Genomic DNA, 26,136 nt, shown 5'->3' with positions numbered 1-26,136 from the left:
TTAAATTCATTTTAATTCAAATGACCGATATTTCATGTTTAGAGCCCCTTTTCAATCTTTTTTGGGTCAAATGATTCTTATTCATCATTAATGTCGAAATTTTCAGGGATCAAAGGTTCAAAACCCTTAGTAAACACATTGAGTCCTAAAACATTCAAGATCAAAATAAAACTCGGAAGACTTGACCGATCAAGATTGAAATGGGCCATTTTTTTTTGGTTGTTTTTCTTAGTTTAATTATTTTACTTTGTTTAATACTTTAAGTTCTTTTTTTCTAATCTATTTATGTTATATACATAATTTTACATATGTTACATGATTAATACATAAAGTTAATCAAAGACAATTTAAAGATCATGCAAACATAAAATGAAAGGGAAAGACAAAGCACTTGCATGTTTTTGAATTAAGACAAAGACAAAGGCAATACAAAATAATAGAGATCAAGGAGGTTACATGAATGGATATTCTCTTTGATCTAAGGAGGGGTCTAGCAAAAAAATGCCCTAAGCAAGAAATTTTTGACCCCACACTATATAGGTGTTCTTGATTAGGATTAAAAATGAGAGCAAAATGGGCCGTTTATGGGCGAAATTATGTAAAAAAGGTGTACCACTAGGTTAGGGATGCAAATGAGCCAAGCCGAGTTCAAGCTTGTAGGAGCTCGAGCTCGACTCGATTAAGTATTTATTAGCTCGACTCGAACTCAAGCTCGAACGAGCTTATAAACTTGAGCTCAAGTTCGACTCGATTATATTATCCAAAAACTCGACTTGACTCGAAAACTTGAACCAAAATTGAATTATATATAATAAATTATTTTTTTTTATATTTTTTAATATTATATATATTATATACTTTTATTATATATAATATATTAACGTTTTTTTTAATCTTTTTCAATATTATATACAATATACTTATTATTACGTCCTTAGTATTTACTTTTATTATATATATATATATATATATATATATATATATATATTATATTAATATATATATATATTTTTTATCTTTTTAATATTATATATAACATATTAGTTATTATATTCTAATATTTATTTTTATTATATATAATATATTAATCTTTATTTATCTCTTTCATTAATATTTATAATATACTTTTATTATATATATATATATAATATATTAATCTTTTTTTATCATAAATCTCTAATATTGTTTGTCTGACTTTTTTTCTATCCTCAATCAAATCAATTGAAAATCAATTTTTTTTTATATTTATTCAACTCTATCTATATAAACATAAGTACATAATTTTCTCTTAATACATGAAAAATTATCTAAAAGCAAAAACAATAACTATAAAAGAAGTTAAAACAAATTTAATTATCAATTGTGAATTATTGAGATGTGAAGATTGAAGAAATAAGAATAAAAAGAAGAGTAAAAGAAATTGTGAAAACTGAATAAGAAGTATATAAAAACTAAAGAAGAAAAGATAACAATGATTGAAGTAATTAAAGAATAAGAAGAAGAATAACTAAAAAAGAAGAGATAAGAGTTATTGAAAAGAAAAAAAAGAATAACTGAAGAAGAAGAAGAATAGTAATTGATGAAGAAGATGAAGAGTAACTTGAAAAAGAAGAGTAACTGATGAAGAAGATGAAAAATAACTGATAAAGAAAAAGAAATGAAGAGTGACGAAGAAGATGAAGAATAAATGATGAAGAAGAGATGAAGAGTGACTGTACAATATGATGAATAACTATATATTAGAAATTAGGGTTTTAATTTAGGGATTATGGGCCTTCATATTGGGCTTTGAAAAGAGAGGGAAATAAAAAAAAAAATTGTGTAAAATTTTAATATTAAATAAATAAAAATATTTAATTATTTTGAGGCTCGAAAAAGCTCGACAAGCCATCGAGCAAGCTTTATATGAGCTCGAGTTCGACTCGAATAATAAACGAACCGGCTCGAACTCGACTCGAACTCGGTCAAAGTCAAGCTCAAGTCGAAATCGAGTAGCTTGCGAGCAGTTTGACTCATTTGCAGCCCTAGGTAGTTTAGGACATTTTTTTATAGGAAAAATCTAAGTAGAACCCGGAGGGCCCATTAGTCAAGGGGAGTTTGTTGATTCAAAATGCCAACAAATCCATTTTGATGTTTCTTTGGAGGGGGATCTTCCCTTGATGTAAAGTTGATGAAGTGGATGCTTCTCCTCTTGACATGTCATTAAATGAGATGATATGTCAAATTCCGGTCAATGAGAATATAACAACTAATGATCTTGATATCATGGCATTGGTCAATTTGGTTTACACCTCATTAACCTATTGAATTTCAAAATTCAAGCATTCCCTACCTTTCTTCATGACTCACGGATAGAAGCTTCTAGGAGGCTCACATGCTTCTTTTTGGTTTGATACTTAGATGGATCATGGGTCGGATCACTGGTTGGATCTCTTAGTTGGATTCATGCTTTTGACCTGACTTTAACTTGATCTTGACCTTAACCTTGGCATGGACTTGGACTCTCTTGATTTTGAAATTATGCATCTTCCTTGGTCAATCTTGGCCTTCTTATCATTTCTTTGATCCGATCGATGGATCTTGACATTCTTTCATGAATCTTGGCCTTCTTGATGGATCGTTTTAAGATCTTGAAATGGATTGGATTGGATCCATGCCCCTTTACCCACAGTTTCTTCGAAATCCCTTTAAGAAAAGAATAATGTTAATTAAAATAAATTATTAATTCAGTCTAATTAACACCTAATTAATCTAATAAACTAACTAACTTTCTAATAATTAAAAAAAAAAAACTAACTAACTTTTAATTAAACAAATAATAAAAGAAAAGTGAAAAAACCAAATCTTATACCCTTAATGTGTATAATTTTTTTTAAATCATTAATCTAATTAACAAAAATTAATTAATTTTTTTTAACAAAAATCGTAATTATATATATATATATATATATAAAAGTTTTTATCCTTTTTTATTTAATATTCAATATGGTTAAAATCAATTAAAAATCTTAAATATGTGAAGTATAATAAAAGCTCTAAGTGTTTAACTTAGAAAAATTATCACCTTAACTTATTAAAAATCTAAAATAAATTATTTTTAGAAACTTGATTTTTCTAAGGATAATTGTTCTTAAAATAATTCGTGCAATGATCCCGTGTATGAATTTAAAATTAACTATAGGCTCGGAATTTATAAAATGTATAAACTATAAAGTTAGAGAGTAAACAATGAGTGTCTACAAGGTTCTCACTTGCTATCGGCTTAGTGAGTCGATTGGGCCAAGTCCAACATCGTTTTCCAACTTGAATGAACACAAACCATTGAGTGTGGACCAAGTTATTATTTTTCAAAGTTTAGCCTCTTTTGAGTTTCGTCTTAAGCTGCTTTGTGTACACAAAAACTTCCATGGACTCTTGTGAACGACTCAGGTAACAATTGAGGCTGAGCTTGGGCTCGTTGGAAATGTGAGTTAGTCATATAAATCTTTTATGTTGTTCATCAATGTCAAGACATGACATAGGTCCATTTATTTTTCAATGGAACAACAATGACCTCGAATTGGACATGTTGGTTTATGGGCGACCTAGTGTTGGTTGTATGTCGATCCACGAGCGCTGCTTGGTTTCTTTAAAAATCTAACTCAAAGACCTTTCTAACGGTAGCTCATTTTCTACAAATAGATGAGTAGAATGAAAGTTACAAATTTCTAAAGTGACATTTAACTTCAATTCCTCCAGTAACTAAGCTAGTGTACTTGCATCAACTTATGAGCACTAGTAGAAAAATGGGTATCAGTAAGGGCGAAAACCGTTACTGAAAGCCTCAAAAACCGTTACTAATAACATTCTGTAACGGCGAATAAAACCGTTACCATTCGTTACAAAAACAAGCGTTACTGATACTCTTCTAGTATCAGTAACGGTTTTCAAAAGCCGTTACTGATACTCCTCTAATAACAGTAACGGTTTTAGCCAAGGTTAAACCGTTACAGATAAAGCATTAGTAACGGTTTTAGCCAAGGTTAAACCGTTACAGATAAATCATTATTAGTAACAGTTTTTTTATTTATAAAACCGTTACTGATATATTATTAGTAACCGTTTTCTTATTTATAAAACCGTTACTGATATATTACTAGTAACGATTTTCTTATGTTTAATACCGTTACTAAAAAACATAATCATTTTTTTTAATATTTCATATTTGTACCTATATAAACAATAATAATTATCCATTTTGCAAAATCATTAATATATTCCAAAATCACAATCATCAATCTAAAAATCATAATCATAATCCAAAAACCACAATCATCCACAAATCACAATCATAAATCCACAATTCATCATTAGGTTGTTAAACAATATAAAGTATTGTACACTTCAGTTAAACGTTGTCAACATTAAATAGATCTAGGAGTTGGTTGTTTAGGTCTTACATCTTGCTCCGATATTAAAATAACTTGATCATAAACTTCATCAGAGTCTTGCTCGGCCTACACATCAAATAAAGAAAACCTACCCATCAAATAAAGAAAGATAAAAAAATTTTTGAATGTGTATGACTAAGGTTAATTTTTTATCCATAATCTCATCCATAATGTTTTTGGATGCAGGTGTTTCCAAATGGGGTCCAAAAAAAGGGAATTTGCAAGAAACCAAAGATCACATTGTCCGGAACAGTTATTTCTTATAGATGCAAATTATCACAGCCAGTAGGAGTTCTTGAAAGTCTGTATGCAAATTATTCTAACATGACCAATCCATCTAGGTCTGTTTCCTTATTATTTCTAATTTTTTTACTTTTTCAATACCATCTTGAAATCCTTGTTTATTTTTTCTATCAAGGATCCAAATGTTAAAATTTAGAGCATTTTTTCCATCTAACCTGACCATTGATGTCATTTCCTTCAAGCAACTGATTTTTGAAATTGCTGGTGTCTCCTTCAGAACAAGGAACCAATCAACTTGGTGGCTGTGTAATAGTTTGAGACATCAACTGCCCATTTTGAGGGTGAGTCATTGATGTGTAAGACTTCTTCTGTGGATGTGCAACAGGTAATATGTGTTTAACATAGCATATACTATTTAAGGGGAAGCATGTTCAACTATTAGAGTTAGATACTTAGAGATGATCCTTGAGTGACATAATCTCAAAAGCTATATACAAAACTGAAAAATAGTTGGAAACACAGTCATCATGGTATGCTACTTACAGCCAAAGGCCGTTTGTTTACTGGCACCGAACAAGTCCTTCCCTCCAACCCTGCAGAAGTTAGAAACCAATGTTTATGACCTACCTACAATAGAAGTCTCATGGCATATAAGTTGAAAATGACAATTTTTATGCAAATATAGCATAAGGTGAAACAAGTTCACAAACATTAACATAAAAGACTTTTAATGTAGCAATCTCTGAAAAGATTATTATTTATCCATGTGCCAATAAATTAATTTTTTTCTTTTTTGAAAATTAATTAAGCATATGATGTTCCATTAACTAATTCACTTCACGCATTACAAGAAAATGGTTCACAACTTTCAAAATCAAGTATTATAATTTCAGGAATAACTTGGGCATGATAACATTCCAGGAGAAACTCGCCAACTGTAAACTAATTGACATAACAAACATTGAAAATCACTTTGAACTATGACATAAGGAGAACTAATTTTGTGAATGTTGTTACTTTTAAGGTCTTGAAGTTAATAATTAGATATTACTCTAGTGTGAAGGAAAGTATTGATATTTTCCTTCTTCCAAGGTAATAACAAAGATAAAATGTTCAGTACCCACTTTCAATGTTTTATACTTCAAACCGACAATTTATTAACATTACTGTACTGCAAAAGTAGTATATTTGCAAGATTATTAAGCAAGATAAAAAATACCATAAAACAAATAAACAAAGGACATCTTTTGAGGAAGAGCTAAATAAATTATCAAGTCAAGTAATATATGAGAGTTAAAATGTGATCAATCTTAGCCTCTTAGGGGTACAAAAGCAAGCTTTTGTCCTTTATTCATCATGCATTTCTTCACTATACCAATTGCTGATATACTAAGTCTAAGAGCAGCATCTATGATAAACTGATTGATTCAAGATAATGATGAAAAACTCTACCTCATGTTAGAAAAAATGAGAAGTTTCCGGTAATACAGCAAATCAATATCACAAACAGACCCATATTAGGATGTCCTCCTCTTGGTAAGTCAGCATTAGAAGCTATATCCAGAGTCGAATTCATGCGAACAATATTTCCTATATTAGTCTCAAGCTCATTCTGCAACAAACACAACTATGTTCAACTTGAAATCCATCAAATATGAATCGGTCAATAGGAAACAATAAGGAATGTTTCCCATACCTTAGATGTCTGTTGCTGAGTACTTCCATTATGAAACTGCTGAGAGTAGCTGCCAAAAATGGATTGCAGATCAAAAGAGCCTAAATATAGCATACTGAAGTACACAAGGACTAGAATTGTAGCAAATTAACAATTTCAAAAACACCAATGAATCAGAAAATTCCTCCTATAAAAACAATCAAAATGAGAGCTCGTAGTCTCCACTCCTGAATTGGCTAAAATACCAAAACAATACATTTATAATTGTTTGGAAATTTTGCCTGGAAAACTCTGTCGCATCTCTCCCAGGAGGATATATGGAGGTGAATGAGTCTTACCTAGGACGGTCCTGTTGACTTGTCAACATTAGGAAGGCATGCATTGACATTGAAATTAGCCGAAGAAAGCCTTGAATCTAACTGCTCAATTGCATATGTGAAGAAACCTGTACGTTTCTCTACTGATTCATATGTGGCGATTGCATAGTATGTGCGTTATGGAACTGATTTGCAGCAGTTGGTTTATCCTGAGAATCAATTAGCACTAAATCATATAATTACAATAACCAGAACATGAAGCAGACGAATCTCACTTTACAAAAATTAAACCTGAACAGAATTTTCATTCGTAGCCTGGAGACGCCTCAAGAACTTAGTGCTGTACATATCCCAAAATGCAATCCACTAATCTGTAAAAAAACCTCCAAAGGAATCACTTGCTGAAACAAATTCACACATTTGACATTAGTATCAGTAAGGGTTTTCGAAAACCGTTACTGATACTTCTTGTGAAAATTTTTAAAGAAAGGCATATCAGTAACGGTTTTAAGGATAAGTTACTAATATCTAAGGGTATCAGTAACGGTTTTAGTATAGCCGTTACAAATATATATATCAGTAAGGGTTTTTGAAAACCGTTACTGATACCTCTTGTGAAATTTTTTAAATGAATGCATATCAGTAACGGTTATCATTAAAACCGTTACTGATATTCTCATTTCGAAAAAAAAGAATAAAAAACACTAGTGTCTGTAACGGCTATTCCTTATGACCGTTACTAAAAGTTTTTATCAGTAACGGTTTTAAATGGCCGTTACTGATATCTTGATATCAGTAACGGATATATTAAACCGTTACTGATAAAAATTTTCAGTAAGGGCGCTATAGCGCCGTTACAAAAATTCGTTATCAAAACTTCATTTTCCACTAGTGGAGAGTATGGAAGGTTCCTTAGACATTGAATGATTATATGGAACCAGTTTCATTCGATCGGGCCATGTCTCATGTCTCAGCTTTCCACACATGGATAGAAATCCCTTTGTTGAGAATTGTGGCTCAAGTTATGGATTTAAAATCGATGGTGTATCAGTTTTGGTCCAATTTTGGATGCATTTTTTTTTGTTTCGAAGCTACGTTTCATTCAAGAGCTTTAGATAAAATTGGGTTAATAGGTCTTGTACAACACTCTTCTAACTTTCCAAAACATCTAAGAACATTCAAATACATAAAGAATTGTGGTCTAAGTGAATTTTAGAAGTTGATGTATGATACTGGTCTTTTTCCAACCAAAGGCTACCCAATGAAAAACACATTCGGTAATTCTTCATGTTTTAGCCTTCGCTGACATAGACGATAACGTCAATCCTGTGTGTTTGATCGGTCCAAGTGTATTGGCTGAGAGTTGACCCACGTTGACCGAGTTCAAATGTCTGACTGACTTAGTTTTCTTCTTATGACTTTTAAAATCGTTTTTTTTGCAAATATGTAAAAAAACAATATTACACTCAAAATTCATAATTTTTTAACTGAATAATTTGAATTTAATCTCGAATTCCGAATATTTCTACAAAATTGCGTTTGGACACAAAACAAGCATTTAAATAGTTGCTTTGTACATTTTCTAAAATAACAATATTATACTCAAAATTTATGATTTTCTGAACTGATCAATTTGAAAGTATCGACTAATCTAAATTTTAAGTATTTTTAGAAATTAGTTACTGGACAAAGTTAAATGAGGCCACATGCGTCAATTTTAAAATGGTTTTCCTTGTTTTTGACCTCCTAGTCTAGTAATCAAATATGATTATCATAGATTTTTGGATAGAAAAGCTCTGGCGATTTCCGACGAGAATTTTCTAGCGATAGAATCTTGAATTTCTTCCTCAAATACGTGCACATTCTCATATTCAATCAAAAATCATGTTAGAATCAAGATCGTTGGCACGTTCGGCACAATCGGCACGATCGACACGTTTGGTACGGTCGACACGTTTAACACAGTTGCTCGGTCGCGCGATTTAGTTGATTTGGTAGTCGGTTACGGGAAACGTGGTCGTAGTAAAGATCTTCGGCACATCTGGCATGTTCGGCATGATCGGCATGATCGGCACGACAGATACGTCTGGCACGTTCAACACATTGGGATAAAATCGTCTAGGGTTTGAATAAGGTCGTTTCAAGATTGTTGTTTTGACTTTAATCCCCTATTCTAAAGTCTTACTAGAATATGGGTAAAAGGAAAAACAACAAGGAAAAAGAAGTGGAGGACTTTATTATTAAAGGAGTTAAGGCCAAAGAAGTGCATGATTTTGTTCTTAAAGGAGTCAAAGAAACTGTAGAGAAAGAAATGAAAAAAATAGCTAAAAAAATTATTAACGAAAAAGTGCAGGAAATTAACAAATACCCAATTGCTGCCCAAAAGCCTTTGGAAAATAATGCAGGGATCAAAGATAAGAAAGAAGGAGTTTGGATGATAGAGTATAATTAAAGGAAAATTTTATTTGGACTAAAAAACCAAATCACTAAACTCCTGACACTGGTGAAAAAGGTGTCAAAACCGAGAGTCAAAACTCTTGGTTTTGACCCTATAACTTTCGGTAAAGACACTTTACCGAAGGTTTTAGTAACTCTCGCCATCCCTCGGTATTGACTCTCTCGGTTTTTCCACAAAGAGAAAAACCGAGAGTTATATGAAAACTTTCGGTTTTTCTCTTTGTGGAAAAACCGAGGGTTTTACAAATAACTTTCGGTTTTTCTCTTTGTGGAAAAACCGAGGGTTTTAGAAATAACTTTCGGTTTTTCTCTTTGTGGAAAAACCTAGGGTTTTACAAATAACTTTCGGTTTTTCTCTTTGTGGAAAAACTGAGAGTTTTGATTTAACTTTCGGTTTTCCTCTTCGGGTAAAAACCGAGAGTTTTCTAATAACTCTCGGTTTTCTCCTTTTGAAGAAAACCGAGAGTTTTGTAATAACTCTCGGTTTTTCTTCAAATTGAGAAAACCGAGAGTTATACGAAAACTCTTGGTTTTTACCCGAAGAGGAAAACCGAAAGTTTTCATATAACTCTCGGTTTTCCTCTTTTGGGTAAAAACCGAGGGTTTGTCATATAACTCTCGGTTTTCTCTTTGGGTAAAAACCGAGAGTTTTCTAATATCTCTCGGTTTTTCCATTTTCATTAAACGTCTTCCAAGTTAAGGAATCAGCGGGATGTCTCAACGTATCACTATCAACTCTTCCTTCTTTATGTCATCTCATCATTGGAGTCGTTTTTTAGGACATGTATAGTCTTTGCAGTCTTGGTATTGAAGGGAAATATCTCAACACCTTTTTTGGAATGAATTTCCCGTTTTGCTTCTCCCGAACTGTCCCACTTGTTTGGTCGACTTTTCATCTTGAAAGACCGCAAACTCTGCAAGAATCTTCATTTATGTCGTCCTTCCAAAATAGCATACAGTTGTTCTTACACGCGTCTATCTTGTCATATTTTAGCCCGATATCAGTAATGAATTTTTTACTTTCGTAGTATGAGTTTGGCAATTGAGCGTCAATCGGTAATATGTAGTCTTTAAGCAGACGCAGCAACATATCGAACGAAGAATTCGTCCATTGACATACATTTTTTATGTGAAGTAGTTTCAGTAGTGCCGATGATTTCGTTATTCGAGCACCTTCATACAATGGTCGTTTGCAATCATCAAGCAATTTATAAAATCTATGCGCATCTTCGACTGGTTCATCGTTGCTCGGGACGTCATTAACGTTGAGGAACATATCGTTTATAAATTCATGCATATAACGTTCTTCGTTGACCTCTTCATTAACTGTATTATTCATCTCCGGTCTCGCATCGTTGAATTCCGGCACGACATCCTCCGACTGATCATCGTCATCATCATCATCATCGAAGTCATCGGCATCTTCATCGACATCGTCATTCACCACTTGAGTAGTACGTCTTTTTTCTCCATGAAAATACCAATACTCATAATGCACATTTATTCCATAAAAGATGAAGTGAGTCTTCACTTCGTCTATTTCCATAAACGGCGTGTTCAAGCATTTCACGCAGGGATATTTCACGGTTTGTCGGGATGTACTCCTAACAGCATACTCGAGGAATTTGTCAACATCTTCCTCGTAATTTGGATGATCTCGACGTAAGGTCATCCATCTTTTATCGGGTACTTCAATATTTCTAATAAAATGGAAAACAACCCGCATTATTATTAACTTAAATTTGTCTAAATTAATTAGCCTTACATGATGCTAACATAATTTCTACCTATTCTATCATTATCCAACTAAAGTTCAATTTAATCTAACATTATCCAACCAAAATTCCACATAAACAAACATTATTTCATTCATATACATTTCAAACATAATCTAACATTATTTCATTCATATACATTTCAACAATATCTAACCAATATAGCACGATAGTCTTCAATCTGGCCTAATTCAAATAACCAATCATCATTAATCTAACCAATTTTTTAAACTAATCAAACCTAGTCAAACACTATTTCAATCATACATAATTCAAATAATTTAATTCATACCTAAAATCCAATATAATACAAACAATGCAATTCTAACCTAAAATCTAATTTATTCATACATAAACCAAATCTAACATAATCAACTCTAATTCAAACAATTCAATTCATACCTAAAATTCAATATAATCCTAACAACATAAAAATCCTTAAAAACTTACCTTTTTTAAAAGTTGTGCCGGCGACGGTGGAGGAGGCAGCTGAAGGTGGAATAACCTCGGCGATCTTCAAGAGACGGACGGTCCTAATCCAAAATCAGACAAAATCAAACCATATTATCTAACTTAAATTTAACATAAATCCAACAAAGTTCAAACTATATATATCATATACCAAACAAAATATAATCTAACAAACCTAATCTAACAAATCAATATAAAAACCAAATCTAACCAAAATATTGAACATATAACCTAAATCTAACTGAATAACCTACAATCAAACTAATATAATGAAACCAATATAATCAAACCCTAAAATCAAAAAGACAACCTAAAATCAAACTAATTGAACAATCTAACTCATATAAACTAAAATCAAACTGAATAACCAACAATCAAACTAATACAATGAAACCAATATAATCAAACCCTAAAATCAAAAATGTAACCTAAAATCAAACTAATTGAACAATCTAACTCATATAACCTAAAATCAAACTAATTGAACAATCTAACTCATATAACCTAAAATCAAACTAATTTAACAATTCATCAAACCAATATCAAACCTAAAATCAAACTAATTTAACAATCAAATCAATATCAAACCTAAATTTAAACTAATTTAACAATTTAACAAACCAATATAAAACCTAAAATCAAACTAATTTAACAATCAATCAAATCAATATCAAACCTAATTTCAAACTAATTTAACAATTTAACAAACCAATATAAAACCTAAAATCAAACTAATTTAACAATCAATCAAACTAACCTAAAATCTAAAATCTAACTAACCTAAAATCCCAAATCAAATCTATATAACCTGAAATCCAAAAATCTAACCTAAAATCCAAAATCTAACCTAAAATCAAACTAACCTTTGCGGTTGTAGGTTGAATCGGATGGCGGCAGCAGGAGGCGGCGACTGTCTTCAATCACCGGAGTCGTCGATCCAAGCGTAGGCAGCGAGCGGCGTCGTCGTCGATCCAAGCGGAGGCAGCGACTTGGCGGCGGAAAGGCTTCTTCAATCAGCGACGGCGTCAATCGGAGGAGGGCAGCGCGGCTTCGTCTTCGATTGATAGCTGGAGGACACGGCTGGGCAGGAGGCGGCGCGGAAGAAGAAGAGGAAGAAGAGCGAATCGGAGAGAGAAATCGGGAAGAAATAAAACGGGGAAAGAAGAAAGAAAAAAATGCAGGTTTTGTTATTTATAAAGGTCATTTCCGAGAGTTAATCATATAACTCTCGGTTTTGACCATTTGATTAATTTCCGAGAGTTATATGATTACCTCTCGGTTTTGATCATTTGATTAATTTTAGAAAGTTAATCATAAACCTCTCGGTTTTGATCAATTAAATTCCGAGAGATATGTCTAAATCTCTTGGTTTTGAAATGTGTACAATTTAATTTAATTAGATAAAAACGAAAGTTAATTGTATAACTTTCGGTTTTGATGTTTATTTCTGAAAGTTATACAATTAACTTTCGGAATTACAATTTCACAAATTGTTAAATCAATTGGTTTTTAACCTTCTAATGACTTTGAACATCATTATTTTAACGCATTTGATATCCTTAAAACATTACACAATCTATATGATCAAACTTTGTACACATTCATATGATCATCAAACACAAACATACATATACACTTCTTTATATAATCAAACACAATCATAAAGATTTTAACATCAAACACAATCTTCATTTTTAAAATATAACACACACTTGATTATATTAGTTAGGAGTCTAGATTAGTAAGTTTAAAACAAAATAAATTAACAAATTAGGAAGTGGTAAAACCAAAAGTTAATAGTATAACTTTCGGTTTTTATTGGTATTTGCGAAGGTTTTAAATAAACCTCTCGGTTTTGATCAATTAAATTCCGAGAGATATGTCTAAATCTCTCGGTTTTGAAATGTGTACAATTTAATTTAATTAGATAAAAACGAAAGTTAATTGTATAACTTTCGGTTTTGATGGTTATTTCTGAAAGTTATACAATTAACTTTCGGAATTACAATTTCACAAATTGTTAAATTAATTGGTTTTTAACCTTCTAATGACTTTGAACATCATTATTTTAACACATTTGATATCCTTAAAACATTACACAATCTATATGATCAAACATTGTACACATTCATATGATCATCAAACACAAACATACATATACACTTCTTTATATAATCAAACAATCATAAAGATTTTAACATCAAACACAATCTTCATTTTTAAAATATAACACACACTTGATTATATTAGTTAGGAGTCTAGATTAGTAAGTTTAAAACAAAATAAATTAACAAATTAGGAAGTGGTAAAACCGAAAGTTAATAGTATAACTTTCGGTTTTTATTGGTATTTGCGAAGGTTTTGAATAAACCTCTCGGTCCTGACCTTAAACAGAATATTTTTAGGAAGGATAAAAACCGAAGGTTTATTTGAAAACCTTCGGTTTTACCCTACCCCGTACTTAGAAATTTTTTAGATTTTTTTAAGCAGGGGTCAAATCCGAAGGTTGATTTGAAAACCTACGGTTTTACCCTTCCTCGTACTTAGAAATTTTTTAGATTTTTTTAAGCAGGGGTCAAAACCGAAGGTTTTCAAATAAACCTTCGGTTTTTACCCTTCCCCATACTTAGAATTTTTTTAGATTTTTTTAAGCAGGGGTCAAAACCAAAGGTTTTCAAATAAACCTTCAGTTTTTACCCTTCCCCATACTTAGAAATTTTTTAGATTTTTTTAAGTAGGGGTCAAAACCGAAGGTTTATTTGAAAACCTTCGGTTTTGACTCCTATTTAAAAAAATCTTAAAAATTTCTAAGTATGGGGAAGGGTAAAAACCGAAGGTTTATTTGAAAACCTTCGGTTTTTACCCTACACCATACTGAGAAATGTTTTAGGTTTTTTTAAACAGGGGTCAAAACCGAAGGTTTTCAAATAAACCTTCGGTTTTTACCCTTCCGCATACTTAGAAAATTTTCAGATTTTATTAAAGTAGGGCCAAAACCGAAGGTTCATTTGAAAACCTTCGGTTTTTACCCTTAGAAATTTTTAGATTTTTTTAAACGAGGGTCAAAACCGAAGGTTTTCAAATGAACCTTCGGTTTTGGCCATGCTGTTTTTTTTTTAAAATATGATGAAAAATAAACAATAGTAAAATAATTCATTAACAACCTATTAAAACCAAACCAAACATAATAATAATTCATAAATATTAAACAAAACACATAAATATATTGTCATAATTCGTACGGAAAAACTAATAAACACATAATAAATCTAGAAATTATTAGATGGGGTGGGAGGAGGGGGTGGTTGATTCAGTCGACTCCTCAACACTACAAGTTCCTGTTCGAGATTCTCTAATCTCTGGGCCATTTCGGCCCTGTCCGTTTTAATTTACTGAGCAAACGGCCTCTTTCCGCATCCCTTAATCGGATTTGTTCCATTTCCAGCGTCATCTGTCTTACCTCCTCCTCACGTGCCGCAATTTCTGATTGTGTTATCAGATTCTGGTAACACGGATGCAGTTTCTCCGGTGTACGCCGAAGTCTCTTCCATGATGAATCACCCATATCCTAAATGCATTTCAGATATATGTATATATATATATTAATCAAACAAAATAACGTAAACTGGCATAAATCTAGATAATATATATATATAAACTTAAGAAATCTAAATCTCATAATAAACAAAACAAAAAAAACAAATGAAACAAATTACCTGAACGAGAGAGGAGAAGAAACGGCGTGGAGGAGGTAGGCGGCTGCGGCGCGGAAGAGAGAGAAAGGAGAGATGAGTGGAATGAAAAAGAGAAGGGCTAGAGTTTATATTTATAGAGGTAGATGCCGAAGGTTTTAATATAACTTTCGGTTTTGATATTAGTCAAAACCGAAGGTTTATTAAAAAACCTTCGGAAAAAACCATTACCAAATTTAGAATTTTTTTTAATTGAGAAAAACCGAATATTTTTTGTAAAACTTTCGGAAAAGAGAATTTCAAAAATGGTAAAACTGAAGGTTCTATGAATAACCTTCGCAATTAAAAATCCCCAGGATTTCAAAACCAAAGGTTTTTGAAAAAACCTTCGCAATTAACCCACATCCAACACTTAGATTTTTTTTATTTTTTTGGGAAGGTTAAAACCGAAAGTTCTACAAAGAACTTTCGGTAATAATTATTAAACCCGAAGGTTATACACCCCCCTCGGAATCTATTTTTAATACCGAAGGATTTGTTCCTCTCGGGAGTATTTAGGAGAGTTTTATAAAACCTTCGGGAAAAACTGTCGGTAAAGGTCCTTTTTTTACTAGTGTGATGCATGCTAAGAAATGAGAGATTGTACTCAGCAAAGAGAAATTACAAAGCTCAACCGTCCAACTTAACATTCACTATCTCCAAGACTAGAGTTTATTCAAGAAGGATGAATATTAAGTGATAGTAAAATGGTATGTTGCAACAATGAGAGAGTTAATGAATGCTCATAAATCGAAGATCTATACTATCAGAAGTAATTCTACATGGAAAATCAACGAAGTCTAGAAAAACAACATTGGGAAAAAGGCTGAAGATCATGCATACAAAAGAAAATTCTACTTGGGCAATGTACAGACAAAAGTGGAGGTACTAAATTCTCCTTTTGAATTTAAATTGCTTGCTATAGTAGAAGAAAATTGTGTTAGGGAATGAGAAAATATAGTGGTGGGAAACTACATAAGAAAGAATAGAGTTTCCTTCATAGTCACCAAAGAGGCACTTATGAAACAATGAGAGGAAAAAGGATTTGAGGAAATTTCAGCAAATGTACATGATCTCTACTTTGGATCAAATCTGGATGAAATTCTGAAAAATGGGCATACATATATTGGATCCAACTGCATGAAGTTGGAAAGATGATCTGAATATTTGAACCTATTAAGAAAACCTAAAAAAATAGCTCAAATATGGTTCAAACTTTAGAATATCCCTACACACATTTATAATGTAGAAGTTCTTAGTCATTTTGCAGGTTTATTGGGTACACCATTAAACATGGACTCAATTACTGAAGGAACATAACACCTATCATTTGTTAGAATTAGAACAGATTCATATAAAAGAAAAAATCAAAATGATAATATGCAGTATTCATCAACCTCTTCAGTTCAACTCTCTTTCATTGCAAGAGGAAGGGGAAGAGGAAGACAACCTGTTGAAACATCAGGTTGGTATGGAAATAAAAATCCTTATTGGGATAATTAGATTTGATACAAGTTGTAATCTTTGTTTATAATCTCTGTTTTTTGTATGTTTGATGACTACTAATCAGGTTCTTTAGAATCGTTTGATTGTCATCTTTTAATCATATCTAGAGTTTGTTTAACTTTGATTCTTGACCCTCCCGCTTTTAGAATTTTAAGAAATAGTTTAAACCATTTCCCCCCAAAAATATGATCATCATACTAGACCAGACAAATTTATTTTAATTTTTAGGTGTAAGAATAAGGTTTCTACAATATGCACAATCGATAAATGAGTTTAGGTTTGACATATGTCAGAAATGATCATATGCACCATCGACAAATGAGTTTAGGTTTGACATACGTCATAAATGATCGTATGCACTATCGACAAATGGGTTTAGGTTTTACATATATTAGAAATGATCGTATGCACCATCGACAAATGGGTTTAGGTTTGACATACGTTAGAAATGATCGTATGTACCATCGATATATGAGTTTAGGTTTTATATACGTAAAAAATGATCGTATGCACCATCGACATATGAGTTTAAGTTTGACCTACGTTAGAAATGATCATATACACCATCAATATATGAGTTTTGGTTTGTGAATATTTAAATATTATTCACTTGAGCTATTAATAAATAGTGTCTTTGAGAATAATCATGGATTTTCCTTTCTTAGGTTTGGGTTTAACATTTGAATCCATAGTTGACAATGTTGATTGCTACGTGATATTAACACTGGTTTGATCATTTCTTGAATGATTGAAGAAAAAAAAATCACATAATCAAACATTTAATATTTAAAATTTAAAAATATATCATATAATCAACATAATTTTTTTTTTTCAAATTATTCACTATGAAACAATGTTACTAATTTGAAAAGCCGGGCAATAGTCATCCTTTGACCCACTGGGCCTCCCTTGCCCATTGGGCCTAGGGCATCACAAGTACACTACCTGCAACTGAAACACTCCACTTTACATTATAAATAGAACCCTTTTCTCTTAAACCTAAATCACCCACTTCAATAAACAGCTTTCATCACCGCCTCCTTCCATGGACGTTTCTTAATCTTCATCTTCTTTGTGAGTTATTTGATCTTTGTTCTTCATCTTATAAATTTGTCTTTAGAAAGTGTTTGAATTCTTTAAATCTTGAATCTTGTTGTAAAAAATGTGCAAATTACTTCCATCCGCGTGTGATTCTTTTTATGAGCAATGCGGCCATAGTTTTGCACAGATTAAATTTATGAGCGCAATTGGTTTTGTATGCTTTGTGTTTATTGAAGAGGTCATAATTGCAGTAAAGATCTAATCTTTATTGAATATTCTCTTGGATATTCTTCGATTGCGCATACATTTGATTCTATCTCATAATTTTTTCTTGATCTATATATAGATGGTTTTATTGTAATGATTATTTGCAAATTACTTCCATCCGCGTGCGATTTTTGAATCATGAGCAATGCGGCCATAGTCTTGCATAAATTGATATTGAATTATGTGTTTTATTTGAAGATTTGGGTCATGTAAAGATTTCTCTTTTACATTGTCCTTCACCTTGTAAAGCATACAATCTTTTTTTATATTAACTTTTTAGAATTAATCATTGTTTTTATATTTGTTATTTAAATTTTATTATATGTGACCAAATATGACAATCTTGTACCAGTATCCTCCTTTTAAAACTCTTAAAAATAAACCTTATTTTTAATCACTAAAGATTGTTTCAAGTGAGTTTGTTTGTAAAGGAGATGAGATATGTTTTCCCGTATACAAAACATTGACGTTTAAAAATTCATGATCCAACCAAAAGAATATTGCTAATCTATTTCATATCACTCATTTTTTTCTATCTCACGAAATATCGATATTTATGGACAATTCCGTCGTATCGTAATCCCTATTTTTTACGATACGATAGAATTGTAGAGGGATGAGTGATGTGATATAGTTTCCATTTATGTGAAGGATGAATTTCATAAATTGAAAATCATTTTATACATTGAACAGCAATGTGATATCATATCCAACCAAAAGAATATTGCTAATCTATTTCATATCACTCATTTTTCTCTATCTCATGAAGTATACATATTTATGAACAATTCCGTCGTATCTCAGTCCCTACTTTATCTCTTTTGTATATTTAAAGGAAGAGAGATAAAATGGGGGCTAAGATGCGATAGAATTGTCTGAAAATGATATAGAGAAAGAGGATGATTGATGTGATATAGTTTTTGTCTGAAAGGATGGATTTCATAAATTGAAAACCATTTTATACATCGAACAGCAATGGGATATCAGATCCAACTCTTTGTAAGGAGTGTACAAGAAATAGTAAAATATGCCATTTTTATTCATTTTAACTTTTCTTTTATTTATTTATTTTACTTGATTGTATATTTAAATTTGAAGAAACTTTTTTAAATATTTATTTATGAATGTTTATGATTGAATCATTTTAATTTTATTATGTAATGAAATATAATTTTAATAATTTTAATATTATCTATAGCTTTATTTAGTTTAATAAAAAGTGTGTAATTAATATTAAATGAAAATTATAATTTTGATTAAATTCAATAAAATTTAGTATTAAAATATTATATATTTTAGAAGAATGAATGAGTTTAGGGAAAAAAATATAAAGAGGTGACTAAATAATGAAATAAAGACTGGTGATTATGTTATTTGAATTTTTTTTTTGTTTTGTGTTGGTTTGCTTAGTAAGTTTTGTGTATTTTATTATTTTTATATTTATACACATTTAAAAAAATCCACACAAATGTTGACCAATCATTTTTAACTATAGTTTAAATAAAATGGAAAACTAATAAAAGAATAAAATATATTTTAAAGGTGAAAATTGATTTAATAGAGATTTATGGACATTCGTGGACCATTGATGTCATTCTTTTTAACATTTCCCATACATAATTAATCTCGAAATTTAAAAATAATCTCTAGATTAATTTTCTACTAGGTGTGAGATTGTAAATTGAAAAACTTAAGAAAAGAATTATGACAACTTACTATTAAATTCACAATCTCTACCAAATTCGACAAGAAGATAAGTTGTTGAGTTGCATATAAAAATTTATTTTCAACGAACTATTTGTTTTAAGAACCCAAAACCAAATTGAGCGATTTTTATCGTGTATATCACTTTCGTTTAATTCACAAATAAACTAAAAGAAAAATTATAGATTTATTTTTTAGGGTTCGGAGCTTGGTTATGTATTAAATAAAGGCCTACAACCCTATACATATGCCCGAATAAACAGTCTTACTCGCACGTAGTTGGCCATTGGGTATTTGAAATGATTGTTACACATGCGTTCTTACTTCATAACTCTTTTGCTCTTATGATCATCCTAACTTGTGTTTAAATAAGGGGTTAGCCATTTTAAAACAAGACGACTCTAGGAATCCATTAAGTTTCGACAAGGTTGATACAAGAAAGTCACGGACGCATCCCAAGGACAAAACAACACAAATGTGAAGCGAAAAATTCACATTTTTCTTACTTATAATTCAGATTGTGGATCCCTATAAGGAGTCCACGAGTGTTAAAAAATTGCGTTAAGAATTTCATAGAATTGGAGCTTCATTTGTGACACTACAAAAGTCAAAACATTTTTTCATAATTATAAAACTCCATATATGACACTACAAAAAAAAGTATTTTTCTTAAGGTGTTCCAAAAATTATGAATAGACCTGATGTACAATTTTTAAGAATTTAGAACTCAATATACAAGTTCAGATAGGTCTTTTTCAAATAAGTCTTAAAAATGATAGAATAATTTATTATCGTAGAAAATAATATTTTCGATCCTTCTACATATTTTTGAATTTTTCTAAAGTGATTTAAAAGCTCAAATAAATGAAAAGAGGTTGTATGGTGTTAAATGAAACCAAATAAAGGAATTTAATTTTTTTTTAAATTGGAACTTTGAAGTCACAATTGAATCTATATAAAGTTCGAGGGTTGATTGAATGTGAACGGATAGTGTAGGGGCTAAAATAATTTCGAATTATTAAAGATAATTTAAAATTTGAAGTTTGGGGTTAAAATTGGACGTTGAAATAGTCCAAAGGCCAATCAAGTCTAAGGATAGAAATATTTAACTTATATGAAATAAGTTGGAATTAGGAAGATTGAAGCTAAATTTAACTTCACTCCAAAGCTGGAAGGCCTAATTGAACATCAAAAGGAAATTTAGGGTACTTAAAATTCGGAAAACATAATTTCTCTTTAGATATTCGCAGGTTTGCAGGCTTTCACAGGGATTGGTCTGGTGGTCTTATGTCCGAGGTGTCACCGGGAACACCTTCACCTCATCGCGATTCAACGACGATTCTTTCGCGCAAACCTTCCTTGTCTTTTAGAGCATTGATTCGCGTCTTTGCCAAAGCTTGGTAACGATCACAGAACTTAAAATCGAGAGCTCACAGATTCGTCCTCCAATATCAGATAGAAGGACTTGATTGACATAGTTTTGTCTTTAACCCTAGGCTGATCACATGTAAGTTTAAACTAGGATTTCTAGTAGTTAATGGTTAATGAATGCTATCAAATAAAAATGCATACACAAACTAAGAATATTTCAAATAAATCAACTAAAAATTAAATGCTAATAAATTTAGTTAGCAAACCGTCATAATTCCAATGTAATATGTTGACAATAAGATTGAAACTTACCTTAGGATGAGAAAAAAGTAGTGGAGGAGGATGTAGCAAGAACTTTTGGATGGTCGCTAACTTCTTCGCCCACGGAAACGTACTCGTCAAGGATGATGTTCGCCAAGCTCTCGGTCTCTCTCCTTCGCCCTCAAGGATCTCAAGTATATCTTTCACTAGGATTTAGGAGAATGACCTTAGGCTTCAGTTAACTGCCCCAAAATTTTGAGGAAAATGTCTTTAAATACTCTTATCTTAGAAATTGGTAAGTTGGTTTGTGTGCAATTTTAACGACATGACAAAAGCTTGAATTTATTTTATGGGATTCACATTTTTTGGAAAGAAGTTGTGAGGGAATCAATTTTACATTATCGAAAAAGTTAAGTTTTTTAAAAATGAGGCTTTATAAATAACTTCATAACTTACTATTATAACCCTAAATAGCTTGCCTCGGTCTTGGCTTGATTGTGGATGGCTAGGACCGAGAGGTGCCTAAAAACAGTCGCGGGTGTGCGGCATGACACCGGAGATGAGAAAGGCTAAGTAACTAAAGCTTATGTTCTGGCACACTTGTAAAGTGCCAGGACCGAGAAGAAGTGTGCCGAGGCGGAGTCGTGTGCGGACGACTTAGGTGCACGGTTTTAGCCTAGCTGTCTTGGCTTGGTGTTGGCCAGGACCGAGAGGTACCGAGAAGAGTGTCGCGGGTGTGCGGCACTGGCACCAGAATGCTAAGTTATCAAAGTTGTTGTCGAGACTGAAATATTGAATATCAGGATCGAGAGAAGGATGTTAGCATTCGTTTGTTGTGGCACAAGTGTTGAGTGTCAGGACCGAGTAAAGTGTGCTGAAGAGGTGTCGTGTGCGTGCGACAAAGGCACAAGGTGTTAGCAAGTGTCGGTCGGGGCCTAATTGCGGAAGGCCGGGACCGAGTGGATGCTTAGGTGTGGTTGTGTGCGTGCGACCTATGTGCAAAATAGTGACAACAGCCATCGCATTGAGTGTGCGCGCATCGAGTGCGGAAAATACGGAGTCGGCCGAGGAAGGTTAAAGGAGGACCGAGGGCGATCGGAGTGGGGTCCCGAAAATGTCGACATTATGGATCGTGGACCCAGAAATATCGACATGATGGGTCGAGTGGGGGAAAAAGTCAGTAGTAGTTGGGCTCGGTGGAGAACGAGGGAAGAGTGGACGGTTACGGTCAGTTAGGACCCATGTTCAGCAGCAGGTGCACAGATAAGACCAGGAAGAACGTGGGGCTGCAGTAGTGGACGGTTGAGACCTACGACTGACAGTTGAGACCCACGTTCAGCAGCAACTGCCCACCAGCTAGACCCACGATCAACACCAACTGTCCGACAGATTGACCCCCACACCCTAAACGGTTATTTTCCTAGGCAGATTGTTATTCTTTAGAGCTATAAATATCTCTTGAGCTCCACAAGAAAAATTGTTGGATTTCGGATAGAAAAATATCCCCCACAAGTGAGAGTCATTTTGTGTGCAGCCTTGAGAGTTTATAGTCTCTTTATAATCAATATTTGTGAGTAAATATATTATAAAGTTGGGCATTGCCCGTAATCTTTGTGTGTGTTTTCTCTTTGCTGTATGTTTGATTTATTATTGTGGGACTTGGCTGTTTGTTGAGTGAGTCGTTCATTTCGGTGCGAGAAGTGAACCTCACAGTTGGCTGATTGTTTTGGTGAGCAAAACAAGCCACACAGGGGCGAAAAATTAAGTAAAAATTATGCGTTATTTCCCCGTGTGATTGGTGGTATCAGAGCCCAAGTTGCTGGATATTTTTCAAAAGATGGCCGAAAATAAATCAACCAGAAGTCAAGTTCTAGAGAGAGAACCAAGGGTGCGACACCTTGGGACTTGGTTGATGCCCCAACCCCCGGTGGAGAAGACTCTTTATCTATTTTTGAGACAGACTGTCTAAATTCAGATTGGTTGTCCATGTGGGATAACACTGCTGAAGTTTCGGATTCTGTTAGAAGGAAGGTCTTTCTATACGAGGAAAACCTTGAGTCTAAACGGGAAAAACTTGATAGAAAGATTAAGTTTTGGAATAATATTGCTGTTTCGAGATGGGCAACATTATCATTTTCTTCAACATGGTTCAAGGTACGTGAACCAACATTCTTTGGCGGTGTGAGGAGCTGCAAAGAAATAAAAAGTTTCTGTGGGATCCTGGAGCAAATTACACAGCAACGAATATCATTATGGAAGAGCGGGGACATAGAACCAGCATGTGTCATATGGGTGATGCATGCCTCTATTGGAGGGCTTGGTTATTCAAAGATCCTTGTTCAAATCATAAAAAGATGGGCTTGCGGGAAGTCCTCTTAGGAATTCTAAATCGGGGATATGTTTGATCCCAACATAAGGGCCGAGAGAAGGCCTTTAATTCCAAAGCAGCGCCAAGTAAAGGCGGGGTGATTGCTAACTTCCATGTGGTATGTTGGCCGGGGCGGATCAAGTGTGTTTATGTCCCTCTAGATGATGGTGATATCATCCTAGGAAATATGTTTCTAGTCCAAGCAAAGGTGGAGGTGAAGAGTTATTTGGGAGAGTTTCTAGTTGTAGAGTCGAGTTCTCCCTCCTTTGTGGCAGAAACTTGCGATTCTCTAAGGAGAAGAAAGTCAAGATGTCTCATAGCCATTCAGCCAGTTGTAAGCCGAATGTTGGAGGAAGAGGCGGATGCGTCGGCTTCGACGGAGATTCTGGCCAGCGAGGGCCAAGTGTCGGCCTATGTTAAGGGCCCGACGCTTATGAAGTCCAGACTTTTGAAGGGTGGTCGAAAGGTAACCAAGGCGGACATCACACATCAGCTTTGTACGAGGCAGATGATAACTTGCCTAGTGTTTTATCTAGACAAGACCAAGAAAAATGTTCAGGGGGTGCTACTGCTGGATATTCTTGGGAAACTATGGCCACGGTTTTCAAGGAGCCTTTTTCTTGGATTCCCAAATGAGGGCGGGAAGATCTCTATCTTGGGTGTGGATAGATTGTGCAAGTATTCGGTCTTATGTGAAGGACTGAAGGGGTGTTCGGCCGAGAAGACTATTGAAGGGTGTTTCAAATACTTGGGTGCGAAAATATTCTTGAAGGCGAGCAGAAAGACCTCTATCCAGGGTGCGGGTAGATTTGTTAAGTACACGGTCTTAATGCGGATGCTGTAGGTGAGTTCGGCTAAGAAGATCGATGAAGAATTTTCTAAGTACTTGGTTGAGGCGGGCTTGGTGTAGCCCACAATGAGGACGTCGTGTTCCTCTAGTGGAGGTGGTATGTTATTACCCTAAATAGATGGCCTCGGTCTTGGCTTGATTGTGGATGGCCAAGATTGAGAGGTGCCAAAAAACAGTCGCGGGTGTGCGGCATGGCACCGGAGATGAGAAAGGCTAAGTAACTAAAGCTTATGTTCTGGTACACTTGTGGAGTGCCAGGACCGAGAAGAAGTGTGCTGAGACTGAGTCGTGTGCAGACGACTTAGGTGCACGGTTTTAGCCGATCTATCTTGGCTTGGTGTTGGCCAGGACCGAGAGGTGGGTGTGCGACACTAGCACTAGAATGATATGTAATCAAAGTTGTTGTCGGGACCGAAGTATTGAATATCAGGACCGAGAGAAGGATGTTAGCATGCGTTTGTCGTGGCACAAGTGTGGAGTGCTGGGACCGAGTGAAGTGTGATGAAGAGGTGTCGTGTGCGTGCGACAAAGGCACAAGGTGTTAGCAAGTGTCGGTCGGGGCTTGATTGCAGAAGGTCAGGACCGAGTGGATTCCTAGGTGTGGTCGTGTGCGTGCGACCTAGGTGCAAAAGAGTGACAACAATCAGCCCATTGAGTGTGTGCGTATTGAGTGCGGAAAATACGGAGTCGGCCGAGGAAGGTTAGAGGAGGGCCGAGGGCGATCAGAGTGGGGTCCCAAAAATGTCGGCATTATGGGTCGTGGACCCGAAAATATCGGCATGATGGGTCGAGTGGGGCAAAAAGTCAGCAGTAGTTGGGCTCGGTGGAGAACGTGGGCAGAGTGGACGGTTACGGTCAGTTAGGGTTCAGCAGCGGGTGCACAGATAAGACTAGGAAGAACGTGGGGCTGCAGTAGTGGACGCTTGAGACCCACAACTGGCAGTTGAGACCCACGTTCAACAGCAACCGCCCACCAGCTAGACCCACGATCAACACCAACTGCCCGACAGATTGACCCCCACACCCTAAACGGTTATTTTCCTAGGCAGATTGTTATTCTTTAGGGCTATAAATATCTTTTGAGCTGCACAAGACAAATTGTTGGATTTCGGATAGAAAAATATCCTCCACAAGTGAGAGTCATTTTGTGTGCAGCCTTGAGAGTTTATAGTCTCTTTATAATCAATATTTGTGAGTAAATATATTATAAAGTTGGGCATTCCCGTAATCTTTGTGTGTATTTTCTCTTTGTTGTATGTTTGATTTATTATTGTGGGACTTGGCTGTTTGTTGAGTGAGTCGTTCATTTTGGTGCGAGAAGTGAACCTCGGAGTTGGCTGATTGTTTTGGTAAGTAAAACAAGCTGCACAAGGGCAAAAAATTAAGTAAAAATTCCGCTGCGTTATTTGCCCATGTGACACTTACCATCCCCTCGAATTTGGGAAAGATTGTGATTTTTAATGGGAAGTCAATCATAGGCCTGTTTAATTTTTTTATTTATTTTTAATAACCTCACGACTTAAGAGACATCAACTATTTTTTTTTTTAAATTAAGAAAATAAATTAGGCATATGCACGCCACATATGCACGCCACATTTAGAGATTCGTAAATAGCTTGGTGTTTAGTTGTGTCAGAAATGACCAAAACAATAACAAGCTATATGTCCC

This window comes from Impatiens glandulifera, chromosome 3 (genome assembly GCF_907164915.1).
Source record: "Impatiens glandulifera chromosome 3, dImpGla2.1, whole genome shotgun sequence".
NCBI classification, from domain to species: domain Eukaryota; kingdom Viridiplantae; phylum Streptophyta; class Magnoliopsida; order Ericales; family Balsaminaceae; genus Impatiens; species Impatiens glandulifera.
Note: the sequence above shows the minus strand (reverse complement) of the source record.